At 38.7% G+C, this 27,927-nt stretch overlaps 1 protein-coding gene across 5 annotated transcripts in view; it reads right to left on the reverse strand.

Moving 5' to 3' along the window:
• The window catches only part of ENOX1 (ecto-NOX disulfide-thiol exchanger 1), a 370,196-nt gene that overhangs the window by 263,830 nt on the left and 78,439 nt on the right, over positions 1-27,927 (reverse strand). For all 5 annotated transcript variants that reach the window (XM_083854594.1, XM_083854596.1, XM_083854591.1 and 2 more), the window contains exon 2: positions 17,828-17,904. The gene's annotated coding sequence lies outside the window, so the exon portion shown is untranslated. The remainder of the gene's footprint in view (positions 1-17,827; positions 17,905-27,927) is intronic.

Raw genomic sequence — 27,927 nt, forward strand, 5'->3', positions numbered from 1 at the left:
CTTTGCCAACGTGAATTGCCTGGCTCCTTCCCATGGGGTTTACAGCCTTGAAAGTGTACTCACCCAGAAATGCCAGGGAAAAAAGGGGAAATTAATGAAATTGCTAAGTTAAAAAGTGAATATGTGAGATCAATATTGCTTACAGTATAGCCGGCATCCTTCAGCATGACTCATATTAATCCAATACGGATCGTACACAGTGCTTTCAGATGAAGAAGCTACAGCATCTTGAAGTCCTAACAACTTTTATAGCATGTCCTTGAAGTGTCCTGTTCCTTTCATCACTGCTGAGAAAATATCACAATCCCTTTACATTTTCTACCCATAATGATAGGGTGAGCAGTGCCGAGGAAAAAAAAAGCAATCACAATAACAGAGGAAAAAAACCCCATGATTCATAGGCATAGAAAGTAAATCACTAGGAAAGCCTGTCTTGTCCTCCTCTTTATTTTGCTCATAGGTCAAACAATCTTAATGAAGCCTCCTCCACACTCACTTTATTGTTTGTCCTCAGATAGAGCACAGTCTTTTCAAACTCCTTAGTTATTTTTAAAAGCTATACTGAAAGTCCTGCATGGGTTATACTGGATGTTTGCTGAAGACCTGCCACAATTGAAAGTATCAAAGGACAGCACCATGCTCTGCTCTGTGATTTACCTGGCAGTATCAGGTAAAGATGCCAGTAGAAAACAATGAATGATGATTACTCCCTCTGGGTAATCCACATCAGAAAAGGAAAGGTGCTGCTATCTAGCTGCCTAGCTTCTCTTTAACTTTCAATGTACAAATGAAGGTTGTTAGCTTCCTGCAATTTTATCTCTTAACCTGAATAAAGGTGATAAATTACCCTATTACATTTTCATATGCAAATTTGAAGCTGGATTGATGTCAGATCAAGAATCTGCTTCAACAAGTCTGCCTTGCTACATATTTCGTCATGGACCTTTATCTGGTAGAAGAAGCAGAGAATAAAAAGCCTTTGGGCAATGGGGAGCTAACAGTGGAAAGGAGGAAAGAACAAAGGTGCATTTGCAGCATTGAGACATTACTGCACTGCCTTAGTCTGTTTTTTTCCTGGATGGTACGGGTTGTTACAACAAAGGAACACAGATATCAGCATGACAACATCCAAAATATTTTGCTAGGATCCCTGAATAGTCAAGCTAGTGTCTTTGCTGTTGCATCTTCATCGCTACCTGGAGCTCCTCAAACCCTCTAGATGTAATTGCTAGCCTGGAGAAAGCTGCCTTGGAGTGCTGAGCAGAGATTCAGAGTGCTCGGAAGGGGCTTCGTTCCATCTGTTCTCTCAACTTTGCTCCATGCTATGCCTTTCTACTTTTTTCCTTGGTTTCTTTTTCCCTTTGAGTGACCTCTCTCTCCACCTCTTCTGCACAGCATTATGCACAGCATAACGATGATGAATATGAAACAATGGCTGCATCTAAACATCATTCAAACTCATTCCCTCTTTCACTCTATCAACAAGTCTAAAGTCTAGTTCCAGCTACTTTTTCCCACTCCAAATGCTTGTTCTTCCTCCTTTTAGACAAAGAAGTTCTCCCAGACACAGTCTGAAATTACTGAGACACTAGTATTGACTGGGGAACCACTTTGAGACATACACAAACAGAACAGATCAGCAACGAAATGTCAGATATTGAAATTTAAATTACTAGCACTAATCAAGTCGGCAATTTTTTCAGACCACAGAAGAGACAGTTCAGAGATCTCAAAAATAAGAGGTCAGCATGCAAATCTAACCAAGAAACAAATTTAGGTCAAATCCAATCCCAGAATAACCATACCCATTTCCCACTGAGTCAGCGTCTAGATGAAAAAATAACTAGAGTTTTAACCTTGTTTAATACTCTGAAAAGGGGTAATCCAATAACAACCATGAGGACCTTATGGCCTGATGTCCAAAGCAAATGAGCAGAAGATTCTCTACTAGAAACCCTGTCTTTGTTCAACATCTTCTCCAGGGATGCCAAATCTCTTGGGCTTGTGAAAAGGATGTAAAGGAAATAGCTTATACTAACTCAGAATATCTACAAAGTGAATGGCCTCATTAAAATCCTTAACAGCTGAAGCTGAATGGCTTAAAAGTATTGATTTTATGCAGACCTGTGGTGGTGAAATTCTAATATAAGTTATAGTACTACCATACTATTTTTTTCTTTAATATTTTTCCTGGACATGGAACCATCTATTGATGATGGGCAGGCATAATCCATTAAATTTTAACTTTAGGGGTTTTTTTTAACTATATGTTTATTGTAACAACAAAAAAAAAATCTCTTACTTCTGAATTTATCCAGCTGTTTTGCAAACTGGATGTCAAACTAAAAGAATAACATGCCCTTCTATGATATCCTCAGACACACTCCTGGATAACTGAGTTTCTTTGTGTCTTTTCAATCCATTTCTCCTCCAACACCAGAAAGGAACTTGAAACAATGATTTCTTCCCCCCAACCACTACTGAAAAATCCCCAGTAATTTCATAAATTTTTCTTTCAGACCAAGAATCTTGCAACCATTTCAGGACATGCCAAGTACAGCAGTGACCCGATGCCAATATTTGACAGAACACTAACAACAGAGTGAGATGGTGGCAGCTTCTCAGACACTATCACTTAATGTCAACAGGAACAGACTACTGTGGAAATCCTCCGGAATTCTGTTGTAAGTTGTTTAAAGATATTTATTTAATGAAAACCAGAATACTTTCTATCTAAACACAGCAAAATTTCCAACAACAATAGACAAGAAACAGATCTGTTTTCTTTGAACCTGTAAAAATCAGATGCCTTAAGGTAAATAATTGCACCTCTGAGTTGTTTGGGGTGGGTTTTTTTCACATCTATCTGTAGTCTTGAGATTAAATGAATATCTGCTTCATACTTCCCTACAACTACAACTCAAATAAATACTCAGTGACAATTCTTTCCCAGTCTCTCCAGACTATTAAGGATGCACTGAGTATTTCTGGACTTCTTTGGAAGGGAAAGATATGGGCAACACACCCATCATCGCTGAGGGCTTGCATCATTGCTCTGAGCACATTTCCAACACCTCTGGAAAAGCTGTGTTGTTTGTTATATTTCTTTATCTGTCAAGTCCTTGTTCCATTCTTGACAAGAGGAATTTTATAGCACAAGGCTTTTGCAGACAGAATTCTTCTTAAATTCTCCTTTCTACTGTATTTCATTTTGGAGTTTTAGCCATTTTTCCTGCCAGCAGCAGCAACCATGCTTTAACAATCAGCTGCAATTCACTTTGCAAAACAAGAATGTTTCCAGAAGCACGAAGTTTTGCTCAGAGTGTCACAGGCTCACCCTTTCTCAATCCTTGTTGAGATCTGCCACAATGCAACATGTCATTCCTTCTCAGCACTTCAGATTTCAATTGACAGAATGCAAGTTTTTTTAAGTCTTACAAAGATTTTAGCATTATTTTTCCTTTTTTTTTGTTTTGTTTTTATTTTCCTTATGCACAGTTAAGAAATTGTATTTGTTAGGTAGGCTGGGTCTAAGAAAACCTAGAAACCCAGCCTGCCTTCTATAACTGCTTGCAGGCAGTGGGAATGGGTGCCAGTTGCATTTGGAAGTATTGTTGTAGGCAGCAGTAGGTTCAGAAAGACTGTCATCTGCATCCAGTCAAAGCAAAGGACTCTCAGCAGTAAGAATGTTGTGTTTCCATCCTCAGAAAGACTCCAGCTCTCTGGTCTCCTTGCTGCGGAATGCTGCTCCTGCCATTTCTGACAGCTCCAGGGTTCCTTTCACACCCCATCCCACCCTCTTCCTTGAGATGTGGGTTCGGGACTTCATTTCAATTTACTTGTGCTCTCTTCCTTAAAAGTATTATTAGAGAACCTATGTGGGAGAAGCCCTATTTAAATCCATCTAGGTTCAACAATGGCAATAAAAAATGATTGCATGGTTAGGCACATAGAAAGCCAAGCACAAGACCCGGGCCAGTATTCTTTTAATCAAATAATTGCTATTCAGGCAAGACTTTCTATGCAACAATTATTTCTTTTTAAAAGCCCCCAAAGTACTTGAATGAACTCAAGCACTTGAGTAACTTTATTTAATTCCCATCATAATACTGTATTATAAATACATTGGAATATTTCTTAAGCTTTGTATATATTTTCTTTCCTAATCATACCACTAGAAAAATAATACCACACTCTGGGATAAAAGAAAAAACACTGTTATTGGGAAGAAGCTTCTTCTTTAGCTTGCCAAGCAGCTACCAGCCTTCCAAGCAGCAGAAATAGCATACAGTGGGGTTGCTATACAACACAATCAGTGGGGTTTGGAGAGTTGCTTTGCTGTTTCCAAACGTGTAATGACTGTTCTGAAACGACTGTGTTTTGCATGAGGAGGATTTTGAAGGGAAGCAGGTGGCCAGTAAAAACAGTAAACATTGTGCTGCTGTTAGGGATGGGGGAGGAGGAGGGAAAGAGCCTGATGGCAGAATACTTTGTTTCCCCATAACCATCTCAGAAAAATGCTTGCTACACTGCTGGGATACATTTTCAGTCCACTGAAACTCTCCTCTGCGAAGGCTACCTTTTCTAAAATATGGTAATAACAATATAGCTGAATTGGTTTCTTGCTTTCTCTTGATGATTTCATCACCACAAAACTTTCACATTGAGCAGTGCTATGCATGAAGGGTCACCAAAGACTTTTGCATTCTTATAATACAGGCAACACAAAGGAAAGAAAAGCAGAGAGAGGGAGGGGAAGGGGGGAAAATGGAGGTTATTTACTTGTCTTTAACAGGCTTAGATTACTTTCCGAGTATAAAGAAATCCACCATATCATGTAGATATCACAGTGTCTGTGCTTCATCAAAATACTTTCAAACGGCAGCCTCTTTTATCTATAGCATGGATTAAATTCTACTCACCATGCAATAATTTCAGAAAGATTTTCCACAGGAAGGATGATCTCAGACTCCACAAAATACATCTCACCTGCTTTGCTCACATTTCAAATTACCTAGTCTAAATACTATCAACAAAATCAAATACATATATAGAAACATATATATTTCCTTTGGGAAAAAATAATTGCATTACTCCAGCTCTTTTAACTTAGAGGGTTAAAATGGCCAAATCCCACTAACTATAACTCCAACCACCAAAATCCTGTCCTCATCAAGGCGAAGGAATGCAGGGCTGGAATAATTTACAAAGAAAGGAGGTGAGCTGCGTGCTCTCCCCTTCTACCAACAAGCCAGAGTGGTTCTTGTATTTAATTAATGTACACCTGCTGTCATTTTTCTGGGGATTGTGCCCATCTTTGCAGACCACCACAATTACAGAATAGCACAAATGCATCCAGCAAAGTGCCCTTAACAGGCATTTGCTTGCCAAAAGAGAATTATCTATATTCTCAGTGAGGGTTAGGAGTATATGTGGTTAAATGGGAAAACCTATTAATAGCTTTCCTGTTTCTTCTCCTCTGCAGGCTAATGTACTCCAGAAAACAGATTTTGTTTCAAAAGAGCAGGAATATGTCTGGAAGAGCTCCTTGTTAAACTACTGGCTACATACAGATAATATCATCCTGGGGACAATTTTTTCCAGCTTTTAATGTGAAGGAGCATTTTCAAAATCATTTTTTCAAACAGCTCTTCCACACGTGAAGGGCTTGAATTTTGATGGCCCCGAAGTAACAGTAATACTGCCTTTGCTGTAGAGCTAGCTCTGCAAGATACTAAATGTCCTTGACTTTCATTATTTAAAAGTGCACCTTTCCTGGTAGGATTTTACACTAAAAATAATCCTTTTAGGAATGCAGAGCACCCAGCTGGAATCCAATAATAATAATAGTAGTGATGTTAATAATAATTCTAATAATTGGTAGTTTATTGAGCCTAGCAGAATTTTACCTTTCAAATGATGTTCCATATCTCATTTTTTGTAGCACAGTATCAACTTCAGCCCTGAAGGGGTCACAGAGTTCGACTGTTGTAGGTGCCTTCCCACCAAACTATTTTAGTATATGTATCATCAGATAGAAACTGTCACATATTGATGTGAAGAGTTTGGTCAAGTGCATGTTTGTTCATCCCAGGGCAGGAAATTCTCATGCTAAAGCAGTGTGAGAAACTTCATCTCTTTCACAAGCAGATGCTTACACTCCTTCAGAGGGCAACCAATATGGATCAGTGAAAATGTGGATGAAGATAAATGTCTAAAGAGTCAGCTAGGACAGACAGCATCTCCTGCTTAAAAGCCAATGTTGGTATTTTGGAAATAACAATTATTCTATCAACTGATGCATGGTAAAGATTGGCAAATGAAGCAAGAATTCACAATTATTTTCCCCTTACACAACCAGATACACTAATACAGCTCTTACATCATACTGCCTTTTAGCTTCTTGAACTGTTTTGTTACTCTTCTGTTTTTGTATGCTCCACTTGTGCATTGCATAAGTATCACTTATTCAGTGAGGAGCAGGCAGGGAAGAGTGATGAACCTCCATTAAAATGAAAAACATGAGCCTAGAATATTTCATGTTAACCATAGAGAGAAATTTGTTTTCTGATGAAAATAAAACAGCCCCTTGAACTTAAAAGTCAATGACAGGGAAAAAATACCATCAAGATATGATTTATAGTAGTAAAAGAAAGTTATTCAGGAGTCAATAATTTTTCAAAAGGATTAACAGAGCATATGCAGCATTGTCCATAATGAGATAGGGTAAGTAGGAAGCTCAATTTGCATGCTATTTGGGTTCAACTGATATTTAAACTGTTGATATCTAAAGTGCTGTTGTTGTCACAGTAAAGGTAGAGGTCCTGTACAGCCTCTGAAAATTAATATATTTCAGAGAGAATTGTAAAAATTTCAGCCCTTTTTATATCTAGTGGGATTTAAACTATACAAGAAGAATGGTTTAGATGACTAAATTTACTTTTTTTTATCATCAGAACACAGGGGCTGGCTAAAAAAAAAAAGGCATCAAGGTAACTTTTTGAATTCAGATATATCTGCCTCTGGGATTCAACTAGGAATTTAATGCCAAATGGAAAACAGTAGGTAAGCATGAAAGCTGAAGTAATTTATCACTGCTATCTTTTCAACAGATAAGCATTTCTTTGTTTGAACAAACACACATTACAGTACATGAAAAGAAAAATGTTTTGGACAGCACAGCTTCCATAGGGCTTCTACATAATGAAATTTCAGAAAACATTCAGTATAAAAGTTTTGGTGCACAAAGAAGATTATTAATTTTCCTTCTGCATGACAAATAGATAAATACCTCTATGCTAAACACAATTTTAAAGCACCACAAAGTGTTCGGGTTCATATTTTCAATGCTTCAGAAAGCACTAAGAAAGGGACTCAAATTATTAATTTCTTGGCATATAAAGTCAAAAAAGGTCCAAACAATTCAATTGAAAACCAGTTTAGCTGATAGATTATAACAACTGTTTTTCTCTAGACTGCCACTTACAAACCCAGCATTGAAACACCCTGATTTCTTTCCATTTCATACACCAGTACCAGTCATAACAATTCTGCAGACCCTCTTGCTGCAATATCTGTATCTTGTATTTCTGCTGTCAGCAGCAGGCATATCACCAATCTGTTCCACTTTTGGTCATCTCAATGACTGATTGATCGTAATTTAGTGAACGGCTCTTTGGATGGTACACATCCCATCCCAACTACTTTGGCTCAACAAATCAAAGAATAAAGAACTATACAGCCCTTTCTCGTCCCCAAATGCTTATGAAGGAAAAGTACAATTCCTAATTACATAGAAAATATAGCCAAAATGAACAATAAGAAGTAGAAATAAAGGTGGCTGTATTCATACATATCAGGTAAAATGGAGGAGATTCTAATATGCACTCTGGTGGGTTTTATAAGTGATAAAGACAATTGGAATCTGGAAGAATTAGTATTAGAGGAAATAAATTATTGTTTTGTTTTTCTACTGTTTCCTCTTCTATGTGATTAATGAAAGGCCCCCAGGTATCTATTGCATTTAGACTCTAGTGCCACATGTGACTGCTGATACACTGATTTTATCAAAATGGAGGGGAAAAAAGAAGCATTAAGTAGAATTAGAGTTTATAGCAAACCATTGTACCAAATGTTTCCATCAACGTAACCAATCTGGAAAGAGACAGAAAGTAGGTTGCCCAATCAACCCCTTGCCTGCCACAGGTGATGGATATTGGAAAGAAAAGGAGAATTGAGTTTTCCTTAAGAGTAAATGAAAGACATAAAATTAGGAAAAAAGAACTGAAAGACTGTCTGTAGACAGCCTATTGGGGAAGAAAAAAAGTCAACAGAAAGTATCCTAGAGGTTCTTCTCTGTATCACTTAATCTTTGAGGAAACCAAAGAATTCATAAAGGAACAAAGAAAATACCTTTTGGAGAAGAAAACACCTTTTTTACAATGGGAAGGAAGCCAGATACAAAATAAGTTAAACCAGTGAGAGGAGAGAAGCTGTAGTATGCACAGTATCTTGTCCATTTTATTTCCATGTTCTTAAAAGCAATGTCAAAAGCCATGTCATTTTAAAAAAAGTAAAGACCTAGTCCAGGCTTGCAGCCCTTGCACGTTGCATATGGTGCTAACTTCCCTTTTGCCCTGAACCTCCACAAACACTCAGCCCTTGTATTCAAACTTCAGGGTAGAAGCAGATCTCTGAAGAAGACCCCTCTTCTCCCAGTCCTTTAAAGACTTCTTAACCAGAGAACGTATTTTCTGCATGCTTCAAATCATATAAGGATTCATATTTGAGCTTTTAGCTTATGGCTTCCAGAAGAGGCCTAATTCAAGAAACTCAACTGATGGACTTGCAAATTTGTCATCTGCTTCTTGGGGTATTCACTATGTACAAATATGGTGAAACTATGTACATTCTTCCATGGATGATAATCCCTTGCTCCTTTGGGAGGACAGTGAAGGGACAGTTTTTGGCCTAACATGCCACAGTTCTACACACCTGACCAGGGAAAGCCTGGCATAATCCCAAACCAGCCCATAAAGAGGCCTCCACCAAAGAGAAATCTAGAAATGAAAGGTGTACGTATATATCAACTGATAAATCTATAGCTGGGTCATACCCACACCAGAAGCAGAATTTCTCAACAGTTTTCTCCCTTTCAGATTTTCGAAAGGACAATGTAAAAATTGATGTCTACTGAACTAGAGGCAATGAGAAATTCAAGAAAGATGATGATGTGGCATAATGAGGTTACAAACAAGACAACAATAAGCCTGCAGTGTAAGAAAGTTATATAACCATTTTCTGAGTTGCCTGCACTTTCTGTACAGCTCAGAAAAATACCTATACTCTACCAAGAGAGCATATTGCAGCAAGTCCCCTCACTGATTTAGGATGGTTGCACTTACCTTTCCTTATAAGCCATCAGAGAGACAACTGTATATTGTGTAAATACAGTTGGGACATGAATTAATTTCAAACCTATCACATAATCTGATGAGATTTCCCTGGAGATCTTCCAGCACTTTACAGCACTGTGAGCCATTATTTCCATACTTATTGGAAATAACGTCTGAGCCCAGCCAAGCCACAATATTCCCACTGAGAGTTGTCATGACGGGAATGGAATTAATTCATATTGTCACTGGATATATCCAGGGTCTTTTTGGCATTACTACCATGTGCCCCAAAATATATTTTAATCTATGACAATACAGTATACCATAAAACATAATTTGAAGCATCCTGCATTTGGACATAGATTCTTTTCTACATATAGAGACTACAAGTCACATTCTCCTGTATTTACAGAAGCCTGATGCAGCTCCATCATCTTCAGTGGTCAAGCTCCTGGCTTTCACATCAGTGGAATCTGTATCTATGCACAGTGGACTGTATCTATGACAAAAGAAAGGCACTCAAGACCTTTTTAAGATGCAACTTTTATTAGAGAGATAGACCTTAATCACAATGAGCTGTGACACTGGCTGTCATATTTTAGAGGATGAGCAAGAAGCTATTTTTTTATTGCAGTTAAATTAATTCACACTTCTTGTGAAGTTACTTATCTATTCTAAGCATTCTCCAGGTGGCTGTTGTTACCAGATGTGGACAGAGTCCTTTGTGCTTCAATATGAAACCAGCCAGGCTAGAATTTTTGGATAAACTGAAGATTCACCTATCATTTTCAGATTTCCAAGCCATTCTCCAGCAAACTTTCACCAAATATTTCTGGTTTATTTTTGCAAGCAAATTTTCTCCATTTATAGTTGATCTGTTTTTCTTACCTGATTCATACAAGCATGCTTGTAACACTGCAATTTGTCACCACGGAAACAAGTGTTTGGTCACCACAGCTGATGTCACTGAATGAATCAAGTATGAAAATCATGGAAATTATTGTTAAAAAAAAAACCCAAAACATCAAGCAAACAGCTTTCTAAACAAATTGAGTAACAATTTGGAACTACCCAGAAATAAATTCAATTAAATATGATGCTTTAGTTTCACTTTTCAGAAAATTTCAGGGATTTTTTAACTTTTTATGTTTCTCTGTGGGTGGCAGCCACTGAGTAAAATCCTGTAAAATGGGTTCTAGCAGGCCCATCTCATAGCCAGCACCACATCTCACAATGAGATTGCTGCAGCCTCAAACCCATCTCTCTCACAACTTTCACAGGAGGTGGAGTCACAGCAGTCTTCTCCCTGAGGGTATGCTGAGACCTGACTTGTCCACTTAATTAGCCACTTAACCATTCTAGCAAAAGAGGCTGAACATGCAGCTGTCTGCAAAAAGCCTACCACTGCCCAGCAGCTTTAAATATTATATATCTATATCTTTATCTATCTCCATTTTCCTGACAGAAATAACCGCAGGCCTGAAATCTTTTCAGCTGCTGTGGCCTACCCATGTGGAGCTAGTGATGTCTATTTTATGGATCAATGTTGATTTTCATCCAGGATTCTGTAAAGCTTTGAGGCAAAAACCTTGGAAAGGGAAAGAGAGATACCATTTCATAATCCAGGGCAGCCTTTTGGAGATGTACCCATAACTCAAGTACAAATCCAGAATAATCACATTTTCATTTAAATTGTATATTTCTGTTTTCAGTAGGAAATAGATAAACTCATTTATTATTTTGGCTAGCTTACAAATTTCTTATAGCTACTGGTAAGACACCAAAACTGGCTTTCTAAGGTGATTCTAATTTTAGAAATAATAATAAATCTTATTTACCATATTAGTTTTAAAGTTCTATAATTTTGTCACATTTTGCATGAAAAGATAAGCTCAATCTTATTTCTCAAATTGTATCATTGATGCTGCCTTAGAAGCAGCCACTTTCATCACTATCACATGTAAAATCTCTAGGGGATTAAACTTTAGGAAACACTTTCGCAGAAAAGAAGTGCCTTTAATTAAATGTAATTAATTTACTAGTGCCCTGGAATTGCAAGTATTAAAAAAAAAACCAAAATCCATGATCATTTTTGCTTTGCATATGATAAATGCTACAATCACTCTTTTCAGTGAAAATACAGAGGAAATAATATTAGGTGACAGCAAAGTTCATCACAGCAGGTCAATTGAGATTGTCAGGATTCATTAGCATGTGTGTGACTGGTAAATAATTGAGTTAATTTTAGGCTGAGTGACATATTTAGAAAACTATGAATCACCTTATTTTGTGAATTTAATCAACCTTTGCTCTTCCCTGGATAATTCAGTGTGTATCTGCAATATTAAGTTGGAACTGACTCTTTACTCTGCTGCCCTCACAAACGCTAGTGGTTTGCAAAATTTCAAAATCATCAACTGCATTAAATGCTGGCCTCCAACAAGGATTTCAACACAAATAAAGCACCATAACTACAAAGAAAACAGAAGTTAAAAAACAGACAAGCAAACAAACAAACAAACAAGAAACAAATCCTAGAAGCTGAAGAAGTTACTTTCTTCAAGTGAAGTTTTAGCTAGATTTATGCTGAAATCTCAATTTGCTTTGTCTCTAAGAATAAAAATGCTAAAGTCCGCAAGATAGCAATGCAGAACGCTTATTTCTCTGGAAACTTTCCAAAAAATAGCTTCTGTTTGAAAAATTTAGTCAATCCTCAAATGCTTCTTTGTGACACTGTTAGCCCAATTATCTCACATTACAAAACAAAAACATTGCACTGCATTTGGATGTTCCAGTTTTGGCTCTGAAAAATGCTACTTTCAACAGCATGAAACATCTTTTTTCAACTTAGCTTCATTTGGAAATAAATCACAATTCATAACTAAAGTGAGCTATTCATTTACTTTTCATTGGATGTCCTCTGATCTGTTAGAAGGTCTCTCTTCATTTCTGGAAGACATTCCATTAGCACTAGATTTCATATTGAACATGACAATATTTAGGTAACAGTGGGTTTTTCCATGTAAAATTTGAGCTGTGATATGCACAAGCAAAAAGGCTCTTCAGTTTTGTATTTTGAATACTAAACAAGTTGCTTATGGATTACTGGCAGCTACAGCTTGGGCTCTGACACTTAACTGTTATTAATACACAAAGCAATTAATGTAATTATAAATATGGGGGAAATAGCAACACTATTTACACTAGTCAGTTATTAGGAAGTAAAATACTTTGTCAGCTGTAATACAATACAAATTGCTGCACAGCGTTCAATACGACTATAACACGCATCTATTCAAAGTACTACAGTTTATATTCTAGGTCTCTCCTCCAGGGATCAATTTATGATACTCTGTGCTGGGTATTTTATCTTGACAAAATAAGGATACTTTGTTCATGTGTAGTTACATTTGGCTACCACACACTCTTTCTGTGACAGGACAGGATTCCAGATCCAACCTTCACACAATGAATAGGGATACACATTGGGATGGCATCATTAGTATCTAAACAAAAAGCACCATACAAGTGTGCACCTGCCTCTCCAATTTGGAAACATTTTCCTCAAGCAAAAGCATAACTGAACCAACAGCAGATTGTATCCGTTTTCTTCACTGCTGGCATTGGGTTCTTGAGTGCTCAAGCTAAAAATTCCACTTGGACATTTACCATCTACAGCCCATGCATGCACGGGATATAGTGACAGGCAGTGACTCTGCAGGGAAGTTTGGGAGGTCTACTGAAATGACCCCTGCAGGTGACAGCCAGTTAGGTGAGCAATGTAACATGGACAAAACACACACACATAGAAGACTGCTGCTTTCTTCCATACTCAAACTCATTAATGCATTTAAGCTGAAAAAGTGCCTTCATTTTCCTTCATTTTCTTGCACTTGGAATTAAACTCCTGTTCAGAATTAATGGTGTCACAAAGAGCAACCAATCTTAAACGAGACCATTTCAAAGCTCCTTATTAATGCTTTATTTTTCAAGTCTGACATTATTGCCATTATTGGCATCCTCAATTATTGACACCATGTGTTACTGGGGAGCATACAGCATGTTTAGCAGCGGGACTCGGCCATGACCATTCCAGAGAATTAGGAGAAGCTGCTTTGGTACCAAAGTGGTATCCCTGTAATCACCTATCATAAACACACATTTTCCTAGCTCTGCCAAAGGAGGCAAACAGTTGCACCACGCCAAGACAGAAATGCAAAATAACTTTGATTGATCAAAGGGACAACACAGCAGAGGTGCATATTACTAAAAACACAGTGCACCTAGATGGGGAAACAAATTAAAAATGAACAGGGAACTGGTAAAAGCTGACACTTCCCCTAACCAAAGCAAATTGCTACTGCCCAGCTGATAATGGCTGATGCACAGTCCTGCTTTATTTCCCAGCTGCTCCATGAGACTGATTCAAGCTCACTGAAAACAATACAGTCCTTCTTGAATGCAGTCTCAAGTAAGAACAAGAACAGACAAAATATCTCAGTCTAATTGATTAAACAGTTCTGCTTAATATCATTATCAATGGTCTGGGTAAGGGGATCAAGTGCACCCTCAGTCTCCTTGCAGAGGACACTAAGTTGGGTGGGAATGTTGATCTGCTAGAGGGCAGGAAGGCTCTGCAGAGGGATCTGCACAGGCTGGATTGATGGGCCAAGAACAATTGTGTGAGGTTCAACAAGGCCAAGTCCTGGGTCCTGCTCTTGTGTCACAACAACCCCATGCTACAGGCTTTGGGAAAAATGGTTTGGAAAGCCGCCTGGTGTAAAAGGACCGGGGGGTGCTGGTTGACAGCCAGCTGAACATAAGCCAGCAATGTGTCCAGAGAAACTTTTCTATCAAATCGTGGTCAGATAAGGGAAACGTACTTCCCTACTGGTTACAGAATAGAAGATACATGCAGTACTTTTTCCTGGTAACACTACTAAGAAAAAAGTCAGTTTGAAAGTATTTCCAAAGAGGTAAAATATTGGTGTTATTAAGAAAGCTCAATGCAGAATTCAGAATATTTCCTGATAGTATCTAAAAGTTCTTTTTTTTAATCAGAATGCCTTCTTTTTCTTTAAAGACTATTTTGCTTAATTGGTATAGAGCATGTATTCAGTGTCCCCGTTCCAGGTGTCACATCTCAACATGGTGTAAGCCACTCTGCACCTCTGGAGAGGTCTTGTGAGCCATACACACCTTCAAGATCACCAGCCACCCCCCTGGTCCCTCCAGGAGGGGACTGCCAGCCAAGAGACAGCCCCCACAATGAGTGACCACTGCCTGCTGTCACTCGACAGCAACACCCATGCAGCAGTGCTGAGGGGCTCCATGCCCTGTGCCAGAGCTTTCTTCCATGCACAGCCCTTCCAGCTGAACTTCCCAGTTTCTGCCTGCTTGTAGCATTCAATGTTACTTTCTGTGTTTAATGTTTCAGATTTGTGTGAAGTTTAGAAAAAAAAAAAGTTGGAGCGTGCCAGTTATTCCTCTGGGGTTTCAGAACAAAATTTGCAGTTCTGCTGTTTGGCACAGGCTCCCACAGATGGAAGACAGATATCTGTCCACCATGGTTTAAAGAGGACCAGATTTTTTTGTTTAGAAAATTTTGCTGTTCAGCACTTACAGCCATACAATCAGCCAGAACAGCCCTTCTCTCCATAACAAGTGCATTCACAAAATGAATAGGGGAGACCACTGCCTGCCCAGGATTTACACACCCAGAGACATCTGGGGCACATTGGGACTGCCTTGATGGATAGCTTTGGAAAGAAAGGGGCCAACTTTTTCTAACCTGGCTTGAAAAGCTCTGAAACTCACACACCCTTCTATCACAAGGGAGCTCATTTACTGAAAAGGAAAACAAAGTTGTCCAGTAGCCTTTTCAGCAATGTCAGCCAGGAAGGTTTGCTAATTCTCAGTCATTCCAACCCAAATATCTGAGGGAAGCGGTTGAATTGGTGCATGCTCTAAATCAGCTGTGTTCCCTTGCCTGCTGATGGCTGCCGACTTAGACTGACCTCAAATACTCCAGCTTCCTCTCCCCAAGTGTTGCAGTCATTCTCTGCTATCACACCTGATCTTTCAGAAAAGTTTCTGCACCTTCCAGGCTTGTCACAACAGCTCTTCGAGCATAAGCTGAAGCCAACTTGACACAACAGATTTCCTTTTTCTCTTGGACACACGCATATGCCACAGAGACTGCAGTTCACCACTGATGCACTTCAAGCACTCCTGAGCACACCAAAGTGGGATAGCACTTTTGCAAGCTGGGCAGCACTGCTGCTTCCTTTTCTTCACCCTTTTTTTTTTTTTCTTTTAAAGTAAAAAGTTGGTTAAAGCAAGTCTGTTTGAGATTAAGTTCCTAAATTATGCTGTGAGCTGTTTTGTGCTGTGTCCAAAACTGGCACAGAAACGTTGTCAAATTTTCCTGGAACCCCTATGCACATTTTAGCAAATGAAGCTTTCTCTTCTGCTCTGGCATCCCTGGAGCCTGAATACTTCAAGACTTAAAGATTTCTTGCTTTTGCAGAAGGGTGGTGCCTGCATGACTGTGTGCATGCAAGGAGAAGTTTTCAGAAGCAGCAGAAAGTAAGCTATGTCACCAAAGCCCTGCAGTGCTCACTCCTTTCTTTCTTTCTGCATGACATCTCGGGGAAAATTCAGGGAGAAAATGAATGAAAAACGACAGGCACTGGGCAGTGTCTGGAGGAAAGCAGGTAAACTTGCTAGCCCGTGGACAAGGGCATGCCTGGCAGGAGGGGAGAATCCAGACAGCTGGGTTCACTCCCAGCTGGGGATTAAGAAGTCGCAGGTGAACCAAGGCCATGTGCCCTACTAATAGCAGCAGCCTTCTGCTCAAAATAAGAAGCAGGTTCACACATTTGTTCTCCAGTTGGGTTCAGACATAAGCTACAACACAGATGTTCAGAGGGCACAAAGGGGACACCCAGCAGAGCTGGCTGCAAAAGAAAATTTACGGGAATGACAGCAAGTTGCCTTTTACAGCAGGATCTCTAGAGAGGCAGTAAAAGGGAAGCTCATTCCACTATGATTTCTTTTTCCTGAAACTCTTTCTTGTGTAAGGTCTCACTACAGCTAATCTCCAGAGACTGCAAACGAATTAAGAAGAGGAGAAAACATGGGAAAGCAAAATAAGAAAGCAAAGCAGAAAACAAAGCAGAACAAATGAGAGTGAAGAAATGTATCAGAAAAGGGAGCAGTAAGGACATATCAATAGATACGAGAAATATTAGGAAAATGTAAACATCAGAAACATTGATCTTTTGCACACACTCTGAAAGGATGATTAGACATGGGATCCTCTCACATGCCTGGACACAGGTCTGAACATCCAGGAGTTCTAGTAGTAGGACAGTAGGCGATCCAGGCAGGTACCTGACCCTAAACATAAATTGGAGACAATGTTTCATCTTCAGCTTTTGCTAAATATCTTGAGACCTACAGGTGAAGCATAGTATGAAGATATGTTGCATTCAATTTTTTACAGAATAAGCAACTTAATGCAAAAATCTATTTCTGTGAATTTCATGCATAAGCATTTAATCTCTCCCCATTTTTAAATCTCTTCAAAGTTTCTCACACAGATCAAGGTAAGTCCAACTGTTACATCCAGGTATTCAAGAAACCTTCCACTCCTTCAAACTGAACTGAATCTCAAAAAAATTGCCTAGGTCTGTGAACTCTTTGGAAAGAATAAGAACTTCTAAATCTTCTCTCATTTATCTTTCTCCATTGCTAGGAGTTTAGCAGAGCTTCAGGAACCATAAAGTGTGATCTGACTTTTAAAAAAGAAATCACCTGAAAATTGCTTTGTTATATGCAAGAATGTATTTCTGAAATTGCCTGAATATTTTCTGTAAATGACTGAAGTGAGATGGGAGCTTCACTGAAATACCTAAGAAGAAAATTTCCAGGAACTGCATTGTACCCAACTTTTCAACCTTTATGGTCATTTCCTTCCCATATTTAGTTATAGTCACACCTTTACTACCTTCAACAGTTGCAAAAAAAAAAAAAAAAAAAAAAAAAAAAAAAAAAACACCACACCACCACCACAAGTGTATGGAGGGATCAAGGGATCAAGAGTAGAGTCACTTCCTCTCGCTGATTTTACCTTCAAAATTTCTTACTTGCTCGTGGAGACTCACTTTTTTGTTCACTCTGAAGTTAAGTTTGTGGGTTTGGCTAAACATTTATCTCTGAGCAACTGTGAACGTCATACCTTTCCAAATTTCTGTCCTACAATAACCATGTGTTATTGAAAATTCAGTCTGCAGAGATCCATCACACTGTCCTTTTCACAGCAACTGAGATTTATCAAGAGCTGTAAGAAGCTCAGCATTAAATGGTCAACAAAACTCACACAGTCCAAACCATCCAACACAAAACATGAACGTACTCATTACACGTACCTATTTATTGCAGATACTTTCTGAGTTTCAAGAAGCATATAATCTTGAAGAACTGCTTCAAGTTCAGAATCCAAGATCTGATAAAAAAAGATTATATAGATTTAAAGTCATTAAAAATATATGGCTTAAGCATGTAAAATGAAATATATATATATATATAATGCAAAATACTACTCAGAAATGAGTCTGCGAGACAGTCCTAAAGATGTGCATCACCTGAGAAATGTTGTGGGTGATAACAATGATGGGTATGGTCACTTATAGCACATTACATTTAAGGTATATAATATTGTATAGATTCTTAAGCAAATTCTACACAAGTTCAAAATTAGTAGAAAACTCAAACAGAAAAAACCCCTCCAAAATTTTCAAATAGCAATTTTGCTACAACCATTTGCAATGGAAAAACAAAACCAACATATTGAGTATGAAAAACTTCCAGTGGCATATCAGAAAATATAAATGATTTAAGACACCACATTTAAGCAGTATTCTACCTTATAACAAGCAGAACCAGTGACATGAATAGGGAAACCACATGAAAAATCAAGGGTATTCTTAAGTGCATTTTTTCTTTAATGTCCTAAAATGCTGAACCTGGCAGTTCTGTTACAGGTGTGAAATTCTCGATGTACTTTCTTGTAAGGATACATTTAACACCTAATCACAAGTAGTCCCAGAGTCTCTGTAAATTTTCTTGGTGATTCTCACACAGTGACCCTGAGCATAATGCATTTGTTAAATCTGGTGTGTTTAACAAAGCAAAAAGGAAGAAGATGCAGCAGTAGAAACAGGCTCAGCTGACTAAGGAAAAACACAAAGGAGAGGAAAAAAAAAAAAAGAAAAATTAAAAAAGGTAAAAAAAGTTCATATGTCCAAATGCACTTGGTCTGGTCTCTGTTCTGGACAATCACCATCATTAGTACACACTCTATTGAGTATTTCTGTGACATTATTGGCAACTTGGCACTCTGCAAACAAGAAACACCATTTGACACAGGACTGCCACACAGCCACAGCTCTTAAAGGTAATTAAGAGCCTATATTAGAAAAAGTCTTGTCTCTTTTCTTTTTACAGAGCTTTCCCTGAGCTTTCCACAACAGCTACTGGTAACTCCAACATGATTCCCAGGGAAAGCAAAGAGAATCTGCTATAGAACTATCTATTCTCACTATGTATCAATGGTCACTCAACTGGGAGCACCTATGTGTCCCAGTTGAAGAGCAGGCATTTGCTTCTCCGAAGGATCAGCCCACTCAAGTCTTGGACTCCCTCTGTTCCTTTATGTAAGCTGGAAATTTTCAAGCAGAGATATGAAATGTAAATATCAGCATGGATAATTATTTCACTGCTCATTTTTTGCAAGATAATCAGACAGAAAGATAAGACTCGCTCTGAGGAATAGAAGTAGTAGAATTTTTTATCCAGAAACAGCATGAAAGATTTTGCCAATTTTTCTTACAAAAGCAACAGTTCGTTGATTTGTAGCTGCTGCCTACTTTCATGTGCAAGAACAACAGAAATCCCTCACTGGTCTTCTCTACATATTTTCAGGCAATCACTACAAACATGACAACTTCTAGGATTATTTATTCTATGCACTGTGTAACCATTCCTGCTGTTGATGTCAGCTGCAGACAAGCCAGGCTCAGAAGCTCAGATTCAATCACACAGGCACGAGTAACATCACTACATCTCCACCCTTTGCACCTCCTACTCAATTCCCCAAAAGAGATTTCCACAATAATGCATGATCACAAAGAGAATGCCATTAAAGTTAAAGTGAATCTCAGCCAAATGCCACCTCTAAAATGAGTGGGAGCTACTTACTAGATAATACCAATAAAAATCTGCAAGATCAGAAGGCAGCTGAAGTTTATCCTTTATTTTCTACAGTAATGTCCTTCCGTTTTTCTACTTCCTCATCAGATAGCCTTGTAACAATGTTTTCCACATAGAATCAGAGAAAATCTCCAGTTGGAAGTCACCCATAGAAGGCATCCAAGAATCACTGAGTCCAGCTCTCTGCTCCTTGCAGGGCTACCTGAAGCTAGGCCAAATGACTATGTGCATTGTTCAGACACTCTTTGGATTCTGACAAGCTTGGTGCCATGACTTATTTCCTTGAGGAGCCTGCTCCAGTGACTGCTCCACCCACTCAGTGAAGCACCTTTTCATAATGCCCAGTCTGAACTCCCCTGCAACTTCATTCCATGTCCTTGTGTCCTCTCACTGGTCCCCAGAGAAGGGAGATCAGCACCTCCACCTCTGGTGGCTTCTCTTGAGGCACCCCCTAAACTACATTTTTCCTCTTACTTATCACCTTCATTTCTTACCCAGCTTATGACTGTCCGTTTTACCTCCACCTGCCAGGCCTCTGCAGTTGACATCAAGCACTCATCTTACCATAACTTGACAGGAATTACCACCCAACAGATGTAGCACGTTAACCACCTAAATGCATGCTGTTCTCTGGCTGAAACATCTTCAGCCAAGTAACCTTGACAATAGGTAAAGGTTCCAGGGTCAGAACTGTCAGGTCCTGCAAAAATGTATCATAAAGGTAACCTTTAAACTGACCAGGTGTAAAACCCCACTAATTCAATAATACATGAAATTACATTTCTCAAAGACACATTTTAGAGGATTGTTGACCTGAGAATTTCTTATGATATATTTACAGAGAAATGTTATGAATTATTGCATGGCTGAGATAGCTCTGTGACAGAACGTTTGCGACCAAAGATAAGAACAATTGTGTGTTAAGTACAAGCACACAGTTTGCTGCGCATAACATTAGCAGTGTTTATTTTAAAATTGACCACCCACCTGACTGTTCCAAAAAACCTCCTGGAGTTGCTAAAAGATGCCAGAGAAAGTTTTCACTTGTAGCAGACTTTCTATCTTTAATAACACCAGCTGTCACTTTTACAAACACATTATGCCCTTCACTGTTATCCCATATTCTGCAAACACCAAAACCCCAAACTCTCCCACAGTTATTAACATCTGCTTCACTTACTGATTCTGACAAACTGAAGGACAAAGGCATGATTTAACAGATTGCTCCACATAATGCAGCTATGCAGTCCACAGAAGGATTCATCAAATGCCCCTGTCAGAGAGCTTTATAAAGCAGAGCTTAATGAATGTATGCAAATTGCTACAATATATAAAATGCTAGATACCACTTCAACAAGTAACATGTCTATGAAATCTATAGAGAATGGTAAGACAGATCAATCTAATTTGTCTTTGAAATAAAGTGATTTGGTTTCCTCCAGATAATTTCAATCTTTTTTTTTCTTTAATGCCTTGAAGCACACATTACATACAACGAACCACTGCTTTAGGCAATGGAAGATGTGATTATTCAATAGAGAAAACACTCAGCAAGAGACAAACTGGAAGCACACTGGTACTCTTCAATATTTTCCTTCAATGTTTAGACATGCTGGCACTTCTAAAAAAATTGGTTTTTTCCAAGCTTTGTTGCATTTAAACAGCTCCTATTTTTTTCTGCTGTTGCTAGATGTGAGGTTGAAGCCTGAGTGCAAGTCAGGCTGATATTTACAGCATGAGGAAATGCTCAGAGATACAAAATCGCATCAGAAAACAACATGCATCTAGGATGATCGCTGCTTTTGCTGTTTTCAACATTATTGATCTGGAAATTTGATCTTTTTTTCCATCAAGATAAGGAAAGAATAGCTTATGAGCTAAAATGATTTTCGATGAAAAAAAATCAACATTTTCTAGAGCTTTATCCCTTCTGAGAACTGAAAGATCTTTTCACCAACTGACTTGAAAAAAAATATAAAAATACACTTGTGTTTTGTGAAAAAAGCTAAAACCCACAATCACCCTTTAAGGACTTTGTGGAAAAATACACAGAAGTTCTCTACTTTTTTTACTTTGGAAAAAAAAGCACAAAAAAGAACATGGCACAGTATGTGCATCAGAAACTAGAAGGTGCAAAGTTCCTGGATCTTGGCTTTCCCACTTACATTTAAGGCCAGGCAGGTGTTAAAGAGAAAGAGGACTGTGAAGTTCCATGATTATCTCTTTGTCTCTCATGCTGGGACCATAAAAGGAAAATGAACACTAGGTAACACTTTCTCAGGTGGTTCTTGGTTATGTTACGAGAATTCCCAGTATAGTAGTCTAACAGACAAGCAGTTTCAACTCTTATTTTAGGTCACAGTATGATAGAATCATTTAGGTTGTAAAAGATCTCTGACATCATCAAGTCCAACCATTAACTCAGCACTATCAAGGCCACCACTGAATCATGTGCTGAAGCACCACATCTCCATGACTTTTAAATACTCCCAGGGCTGGTGACCTAACCACTTCCGTGGGCAGCCTGTTCCAATGCCTGACCACCCTTTTGCTGAAGAAAATTCTCCTTATATCCAATCTAAACTTTCCCTGGCACAACTTGAGACCATTTCCTCTTGTTTTATTGCTTGCAACCTGGGAGAGGAGACTGACTCCCACCAGTTAGGTCCTCCTAAGCCTCTTTTTCTTAACGCTAAACAACTTCAGTTTCCTCAGCTGCTCCTCACAAGACTTGTGCAGCAGGTCCTTCGTGCATGTTTCTTGTAGAAACGGAAGTAATTGCTGTTACTGCCAAAGCTAGACACAATTTTTGCTCAGTGCCTTAGGCAAAATGACCAAGATGAGCAGTACCTGGTGCAGGATTCTCAAATCTCTCTATCATGGGACCACAGTTTCTGCAATGAGAATTAACTAAATTGTAAATTAAGAGTCCAAGTTGGAATATCATGTCAGAAATTTATTGTGATCTCCTCATTTTAAAGGCACTTGTAAAATCCTTCCCATCCTGTTACACGAAATATTCAGTATGTGCCAGGCACTGTGGAAAAAGCTTTTATTTCTGTGCAAATGAATATACATTAGAGTGAGTGTTTATAACATTGTTCTAGATTTGGGTTTATATAACTGACAATTAAGGGGTGATATCTTTAACACTATGTATCACTTTTAGATGCCGGTATCACTTCTAGATGACAGCAATATTTAACAAAGCAAGTAGTTCTCATTTTTATGTCTTTTGTTTCTGTATTCAGATTTGGCCTTTCAGCTTTGCATTCAGTCAAACACTAAAATTACAGAATAAATGAACATGACAAGCCTTCCTTTATCATACCTTATTTCTCAAAATAACTCTTTCAGCTTCCATCATTGCCATCCCTATTTTAAATTTGTTCTTTTTAACATAAATCTACAAGTACAGAAAAATCTCTCTCCTTTTGACTGTACATCAAGGCCAACAGATTCACAGTGGATATAGGTAATAAAAGCAAATTAAGGAAGTTCCATGTCATACCTCCCCTCTTATCTCCTGAACCTATATAAAATTATACGAATTATCTCAAGTAAAATTAAATGTTCTAACTTTTCCCTGAAATAGAGAGAAAATTATTATTCTTGGGAGTCAGTCTTCTTGTAGCTCCCTTAAGATGTAACATCTAATAGATTTCAGGTTACAAAAAGAGGAGCTTCTTATACAGATTCCAGATTCAGTAAAAGAAAAGAGCTTCAATAAAGTATATTAACCTGTAGACCATCATTGACAAAATTACAGTCACACTATGTGCAATGGAATGTGCTACATGATAATGCACGAAAGCATTTTTTTAACCTGTTACTTCGTGGTCGTTTGTTGCGGAACAGCAGCATTTAAAATCAGGATGTACTGCTTTAACAAAGTAAGTGGGAAGCAGAGCCAGTTCCACATCCCTACCCACCAACAGATTCCTGCCATCCATTGCAGTGAGGATATTAACCCATCACTGTTATGGACAAACTACCTATGCTTGGACAGCAGCATCACCAGTAACAACAAATGATTCTGGGACAATCCTGAACTGACAGTGAAGTAGATGAGAAAGGGCAATCCTTCCTTTGATAGGCTCCTTGGCAAGCTAGTACAACCCATGTTGCTTGTTAAAAAAGAAAAATGAGAAAAAAAAAATTGTTAGACTGCAGACCTTTTTCTACTCAAAGAAAGTGAATTTCCAGTAGCTGAAAATGCCCTCTTTCTATGACCTGTGGGAAAATGCAAAAAAGGACTCACTGCTCTGAAGTCTGTCTCGAAAGTAAGCAACCTAAGTGGAAAGACTCCCAACTTGAAATATTTCTGTGGAAGTATTGGGCAACATTACTCTGGTAGACACTTGTGAAGGGAAGGGTCCCCACCTGCCCTGACAAAGTCAAGGGAGGCATACAACACAGCCACTGCATTTGGTTTGACAACGCAGAGCCTAAGCCACCTTCCTCCATCTCTACAGTGTGTCTGAGATACAAAGAAATGTGCTGCTGTCACTGCAGTCAAGAGGTTGAAACAGAAATTTCATAAGGAAATACACACCTTTGGGGGTTTTGTTTTAAAAGCAAAGCAGAAGCACTGCACTCTTCATCCAAGTGAAAGACTGGCTAAACAGCTGATTGCAGTAGATTCAATAAATCTCTAACCCTTTCTTTACCTTTTCTAATTAAAGTGACAACTCCTGGAAACCCTTGCTCAAATTGTCATAAGGAATGTAAAGAAAGGGTTCTGGTAAGTTCAATACAGGTAATATTTTTTACAAGACTTATGAGGACAACATGGGTAAATTCAGTATGACCATGATATTTGTTCTGGAAAGTCCTTAAACACTAGTACTATAACATCTGAAGATTATGACACACTATTCCTGTATAAAAGGAGGAATCACTCAGAAATATCCACCAATAACATCCTATCTCAGAAACCACAGGTAAGTCAAAAAATCCATAGGAGAAAGAAGAAGACCATCAAGTCCTCCTTGAAATAGACACCTGTTATAATGGGAGCCAGATCCAATTTACAGGTATTTGCTTACATTACTTGAAAGAAAGAAAAGGATAATGTTCCCTTCTGTCACAGAAACATATATGGAAGATGAAGCTCTGAAGAGAAGCAAGATCAAACAACTTGAGAGGAGTCTAGAAAGTCTTCCTAAGCAGTCAGTTGTGCCTGCTGTTAGAAAAGGAGGCCTGGCACTGAAAAGTCAGATCCAATAAGGAATAGCTTATCAAGATAAGAATTATTAGCAGACAGGCTAGTGGCAGAATTAGTTCACCATGGTGATGATAAAACAGTATTAGAAAAGCAGGGCAATTTTAAGAAAAGGCAGCTAAAAATACCTGCCTAACACACACTGCTCAAAGTTCTTCTCATCTCCAGTATGCTGATGCTTCAAAGTTAGCTGTCCCAACAGACAGCCCTGCACTCTGTCTGCCAGTGTCACAATGACTTATAGCATGCTGTGGTAGGCTTGTAGCCTCTGAGGATTCCGTGTCTCTATGAATGATGAGGATTTTGCATTTTGTTCCAGTTACCGTGAATTAGGAGCAGAACCCACTGACTAGCAAGCTTTCAGCACAGGCTTCACCTGGGAGAAGGCTGGGTACAGTGCTTGGGCTGCAGTATTGAAGGAATATACTTTTCAGAAGGATGAACTGGGTCTTGTCCAGGTTTCTGTTCCTGCTTTGCCCAGGAGAACTGATGACACTGTGCCTATTCCATAGAGACACATGCACTCCATCCATACAAGCCCTTCCTAGCATCACCAACAAAAGACCAAGACCAGAGTCCCACATGACTTTCAGGAAGGGACATCCTGAACTCCAAGGGTCTGGCAACAATAAGGAAATTCTTATACTGACCTTGGACTGCAGCCTGCTGTCATCTGTTAACAACCAGCAGAAGCCACTAACCACTGCATTAAACATGAAATAGGTGATAGTGTAGACAGGAGCAGTGGCCAGTCTCCTGTTTAGCCCTTTTGGTAACACTATGACTTCATATTGCATGCCTGGCTGGCTTTTTTTCAACCCTTGTAAATGCTTCTACGTATTCTCATAAAAACTTCCCTAAATTTACCAATTTCTCTCTTCAAGTTATTTTGTTTTTCTTCTCAACTAGTGCACTTGGAGTTTATTCCAGAACTTCACCCTCTTGGGATGTTTGAATAATTTCTGTTAATGTTCAGTCTAAATTCATCCAGGACTAATTAATGAACATATTATCTTGAGCAGTTATTATCCCTCAATTTCAACAGCTCTCCTGCTTCTCTAGTGTTTGCCCTCCAAAGGAATTTAGTACAAATGTTTTATTTCCTGGACATTATATACAAGTTACTAGGAATGAGGACTTAGCATATTTTGTCAGAAAGTCTGACAGAAGGTAACTAACCACTGGGAAAATGTATTTAACTTTTTTTTTTTTTTAAACTAATAAACAAAAGGCAGATACTGATTTCTTTTCCTAGTTACTCCAATATAAAGCAGAAATGGTAGGACCTGTATGGAGAGCAATCCATAACCTATGGCTAGAGGTAAGAACTGCATCTGAGCAGGCATCTCTCCAGGGCTGCAGGGAGGAATGTGAGCACTAAGCTGTCAGCAGAGAAGTAGTACCTGATAGAGAAGGGAAGAGTGATTGGCATCTGTCATGTAAGAGCCATTTTCTAGAGGTCTTCAAAAATGAAAGGCATTGATCATAGATTTCCTTCAGTCTAAACAAACTTGAAAACCAATATATCTAGCATCTACACTCATACTTTCTGGGTAAATGCTGTACCTGCTTCAGTTCAGATTGAACACAGAGAAGTTCAGTGGGAGGGTGATTGGTCTCTGGAACAGGCTCCCCCAGGGATGTGGTTACAACACTGAGCCTGTCAGAGCTCAAGGCACATCTGGATGATGCTCTTAGTCATATGGTTCAGTTTTAGGTTGTCCTGAAAGGAGCAGGGAGCTGGCTTGATGATCCTTAGGGGTGCCTTTCAACTGGAGATATTCTGTGATTCCATGACTATGCAAAAGGCAATTTCATCCACCCCATTATTCAACATAACCATCACACTTGTGTGTTGAATTCAATGCCATTCAGCTGTGTTAGGAATGGTCTCAGGACACACAATGCATCAAACCACTCTGCTGCTGTTTTGAAGCTGAGGTGGCATGGCCATGGCCAACACTGACTCTTCTCACTTCTTGAGCCACAGTGTCCAAACATCCACACACCCTGTATTTAAATATCCAAGGGAGTCAGGTCCAGGGCAGAGACAGAGAAAAACGCACACCTCTAGCGCTCAATTCTTGTCATCCTAAATGTGGAGACTGAAAACAGCTTAGATTAATTGCATGCAGCTATAGGGTCCAATGATCATAAAAGGAATCTAGGGAGAGTAGCTTTGATGTAGGCACTTATGCTGTAGATAAGAAAGTTGAGACAAATCTTATGACTGAAGTCTGCCTCAGGAGAGCTGGCATTCAGACAGATCTGAAGGCACAAACACTGGTTCAAAGGATGGGTTTTCAATGACATCATGATCTAATCTGTAAGTCTTTATTCAGTCCTGCCTTTTCTATTTGAATACTAAATATAAGAATTAGAGATTTGGCTCAATGATAGCAATAAAAGTCATCAGGAAGGCTGATTTATAGGAAAATATTAAAATAACTAAATATGTATAGCTTTACTAAAGCCACTATTGAAAGGGAAATATGATAATTATCTACAAGCTCTGGAAGGATACACAGACTAAGGATTTTTTAAATAGGGTTTTTCAGGAAAATATAGCTAAGAATAATGTGATTATACCAAGCAAAGTAAAGTTTAGGCTGACAGGGAAAAATTCTTAAAATGAAGTGTATTCTATTGTAGAATAATCTTCCAAAGGAAATTGGCTGAAGTCCAACCACATCACAAAGCCTGTCCATGACTGGACAAAGATCTGGAGAGGACAATCCTGCTGCAAGACGGACTAGATGACTCAACAGTGCTTTTTTATTTTTAAATTCCTGACATTCTACTGTATTAAATAATCCAATAAGTCAAAGGGAAGAGGGAAATAGGCTTAGCAACAATTACACAGCTGTTTCTTCTTAGAGGTCTGCAGGCTGCAATCAGTGCAAGACACACTGATTGCATAGAGGGAGGAAACATCTGTATGTGGTCAGAGCATTGGGTTAATTCAGGGCTACAAAGTCACATGCCTGATACCCCCTTTTCCCATTCTTAATATGATAACATTGCCAGAAGAAT

This window comes from Zosterops lateralis (assembly GCF_965231275.1).
Source record: "Zosterops lateralis genome assembly, chromosome: 2".
In the NCBI taxonomy this organism is placed as follows: domain Eukaryota; kingdom Metazoa; phylum Chordata; class Aves; order Passeriformes; family Zosteropidae; genus Zosterops; species Zosterops lateralis.